The 4,178-nt window shown below is 45.9% G+C and overlaps 1 non-coding gene across 1 annotated transcript; it reads left to right on the plus strand.

Annotated features, from left to right (window-relative positions):
• Window positions 1-3,814: 3,814 nt before the first annotated feature.
• Window positions 3,815-3,887, plus strand: TRNAK-UUU (transfer RNA lysine (anticodon UUU)). Its single transcript has one exon. It is a non-coding gene; the product is annotated as a tRNA-Lys (tRNA).
• The last annotated feature ends 291 nt before the right edge of the window (window positions 3,888-4,178 follow it).

Consider the following 4,178-nt stretch of genomic DNA (forward strand, 5'->3'; position numbering starts at 1 on the left):
AGTGGGAGGAGGAAGAATGTGATGCCGTTTGTTTCTCTAATAGCCCTGTGACACCAATATTTAATTTTCTCACTGAGGATATTTCCCATTGTGTCAGCAGAGCCAAGGAAATTGCTCATTGCAGGGAAGGGCCATATTTATGCTTCTATTAGGGCAAAAGCAGAATGATGTTCTGTGCTGACGGTATTTGGTGTTCATTACCCATCCCTCATCCATCCTCCCCTGCCCTGCAGGGCTGGCAGTCTGCTCTATCCTTGCCCTGCTCCGCAGGAGAGCACAGCTAGCTCTCCACACCCTCGTGTGTCTCCTTGGGCAAGTCACTTTCCTTCTCTGAGCTCGTTTCTCTCATCTGTAAAAGGAGGATAAGGCTCTCACATAACGTGATGGTGTCGAGGATTAGATAGGACGACTGGGGGAATGCCAGGTGGAACGTTCACTCTACCATGGTAGGACCTTGTAGACATGGCTGATTTTGTCACAGGTGGTAAATAAACAGTGACGTGAAGGGAGAAGCACGGGCTTGTAGCCAGTTCTTCCTAAAGTCAAGTCCTGACTCTGTCACTTACCAAATTTGTGACACTGTCACCTCTCTAAGACTCTTCGTTTACCCTAGGGGAGTTACAGCATCGCTGATTCTTACTTCTGAAGCCCTCCGCTTCCCACTGTGAGACACACTTCCCCCTCCACCTGCAGACCCAGCTCCCAGTGAGGTCAATACTCAGGGTCCAGCACGGGGTCCCCTCGGTCTGGCCTTGCACTAACCCGCGGGCCCTCAGGTATCCGGATTCCTGTTCTAACCCGCCCGTTGTGATTGAGCCCCTGTCAAACTCGGGAGCCTTTACCCCAGAGGTTGCAGCCCGTCCTGCTCTTACCAAATCTGATAATACTTACCGATGGGCGAAATGTGGGCAAAACATAGCGCCTGCCCTCAAGAAGATCGGATATTACAGGGGCTGGGGGTGGAAATAGAAAGGAAAAATAGAAACCATCTAATGAATGTTTACTGCACCCAGGGACACTACCAGCACTTCACTTACAGCCAGCTCCGATACCAGGCTTACTTTTATAATGCAAACGGTTTCCGGCGTAACTGATGTATTAGGGAGCAATTTGAGCTTAACACACATTTTGTGTTTGCTTAGTGGAACCTTGTCCACAAGAAATGCTAAATAAACAAAGAAAACTGCATCCACATGAACAGAGCCATGTGGGAATATAGAAAATGCACACATCAAACACCTCAGACCCCCACCAGCTCCCCGGTCCCTCACGTGGGCCACGAGTCACACTCTCCTGTCCACATCCCGGGCTATAACCATCCCCCCAATTTTATATACTTTTCAATCACTCCCGAGCTCCAAACTCAGAGCCTTTTTCAAGGTCAAGGGCCATATTTACTGAAGCATTTTATTCCTTATCCACTTACTACGTGTAAAACTGTTCTATCGTTTTTATTAAGTTCCTATCTTTTTGGTTAAAATGTGTCAGTGATGAGGTTTTTGAGTGCTGTGCCAACAACTCCATTTTTCCCTTGAGCCCGGGGTTTTTCATGGCATGAGAGAGCATATCACATTATAACAAAAGTGGCTGAACATAAACTCATTTAATTTAGCTTAATCATGGCAGGTGGGTATTATGTCAGTACTTACTATGTGGATGTTATTTTCACCGATTTACAGCTGTGGGACCCAGGGCTCCAGTCACTCCAGGTCACCAATCTACTATGTGATAGATTAAACCCTGTTCCGTCTGATTCCCCTGTGGTTCTCCGTCATGGTGCTTCCAGAGCTGAAGACACCTACTTCTTCCTTCTCACACAGGAGATTCAGAGAGTCAGGGCCAGCTCTTCTCAGCACATTTGAAGATTTCCAACTAAAATTTTCAGAGCTTGGATGCTATCCAGGGGAATTTAAAGCATGACACAGTCCACTGCTTCTGTGTAAAAGCGTTTCACATCTTAGAGAATGGAATCCAGGTCCTTCACCTGGAAGAATCAAGGTATTCATTAGTTCCTTCCCCCAAGGGAAGGACTCAGGAGCTCCCAGGCACTTTGGATATGGAATGAAGCCTGCATCTTCCCTGCCATGCTTTGCTTGGAGTCCAATGGAGGAGACAGAGGAGGGGACAAACCCCAGGAGACAGGTATCATGGGCTCGAAGAAAGGGAGCCTCCCATACAAGAGGGTGTGGGGATAAGGTCAGAGACTGCTGTAGGGGGTCCTCCTACAGGGAAAGGCAGACACTATCTGCAGGACTGGGGATACACTCCAGGTACCTTTGGATTGAGGAATGAGGGAGACAGGAAGAAATAGAGGCCGACGGGCTGGGAAACCCTTTGGAAAAGTTTTACTAAAAAGCAAGGACAGGTAATAGGTGGGAGCATGAGGTTATGGGATCCTGTGTTAAAATTGCTGTTCTGCACCCCACCCCCAGCAACCCACAGACTTTGGAATTATAAGACTTGTCTGTATTGTGTCCAAAGTGATTCCATCAGTCTGGCTGCCTGACGAGCCAGCTGGGACAGGTCCACAGGCTTTCTTTCTTGCCTCCAATCTGCCTGACAATGATCGATCCGCATCTGAAACTGATGAGGTCAGCAGAGGTGACAATCACTGAGGGGGTCCCTCGGGTACCTCTGGCTGGGGGCAAGGTTCCCCAGTTTGGCACCAGTTCTTTCTTTGGTCCCCTCTTGCACCTGCCATCTCCCATCCTATACAATTGTGGAGCTCGCTGTCTGAGAATGTTCTACCGAAGTAAAAGCTGAGGGTTCCATTTCCAACCTTGTTGCAACATCAGGCAAAGTAGGGCAGAGCTTTGGAGCCAAAAATAAAAGCTTTGAATCACGTCGCCCTGCTTTGGGGGCGAGGGACCCGAGGCCTGTGTTTCCCAAAGTACATGTTTGATGCCTCTGTGGATACACACAGCAATTTTATGACACATCGATGGCAATTGTTTAACTGAGCCAAAATTCACATAACATACCGTTAACCACATTACAGTGAATAATTAGGCATAATATATTCATAATTTTGTGCACCCACCATCTCTCTCTAGTTTCAAAACTTTTTTTTATAATCCCACAAAAATAACCTGTACACATTAAATCATTCCTCGTTCCTCCTATCCCCTGGTAAATTTTAATCTGCTTTCTGTCTCCACAGATTTACCTATTCTGGATAATTCATATAAAAGGAACCATACAATATGTGACCTTTTACTTAGCATAGTGTCTTAAGGCCCACCCACACTGTAGAATCAGTACTGCTGATTTCTTTTTTTGTTTGTTTTAAGATTTTATTTATTTGTTTATTTTAGAGACTGAGAGAGTGTGAGCGGGGGAAGGGGCAGAGGGAAAGGGGGAGAATCTCAAGCAGACTCTGTGCTGAGCACGGAGCCTACCTCAGGGCTCCACCTCACGACCCTGAGATCATGACCTGAGCCAAAACCAAGAGTCAGACACTTAACCTACTGAGCCCCCCAGGTGCCCCAGCAGATTTCTTTTTGCGGATTGATAACATTTCCTTTCATACATATATCACCTTTTATTGATCCACTTATGCATTGATGGTCATTTGTTTTGTTTCCATTTTGGAGCTACGACGAATAATGCTGCCCTGAACACTCACATACAAGTTTCTATGTGGATATATATTTTCGTTTTCTTAAGTATATACCTAGGAGTGGATTTGCTGGGCAACAATTTTACTTTTTAATATTACATAGTTATTTTGATGTGTCTTTTTAAAGCTGTATATATCATAGTGGGCCCTTGATTGCAAATATGTTGTTTCCTCAAGACAACTCTAAGTACAAGAGCCTGGAGGGCTCAGTCAGGAGAGCATCAGATTTTTAATCTGAGGGTCCAGGGTTCATGTCCCTGTTCAGGCATCAGATACATCTTTGGGGGGGGAGGGGGGGTAGCAGGGTGATGGGTATTAAGGAGGGCACCTGTTGTGATGAGCACTGGGTGTTATACGCAACTAATGGATCCCTGAACACTGTATAAAAAACTAATGCTGGACTATACCGTGGCTAACTGAACATAATAAAAAAAAAGACAACTCTAAGTACCATAGAATTGGCTGAAAGAAAATTCTGAGTACAAACAAACATAAGTGATGGGTACATTTGCAGGTGATACAGCGGTCACCCAGGAAACACTTGGGCAGACAAATAGCC

This window comes from Halichoerus grypus, chromosome 3 (genome assembly GCF_964656455.1).
Source record: "Halichoerus grypus chromosome 3, mHalGry1.hap1.1, whole genome shotgun sequence".
NCBI classification, from domain to species: domain Eukaryota; kingdom Metazoa; phylum Chordata; class Mammalia; order Carnivora; family Phocidae; genus Halichoerus; species Halichoerus grypus.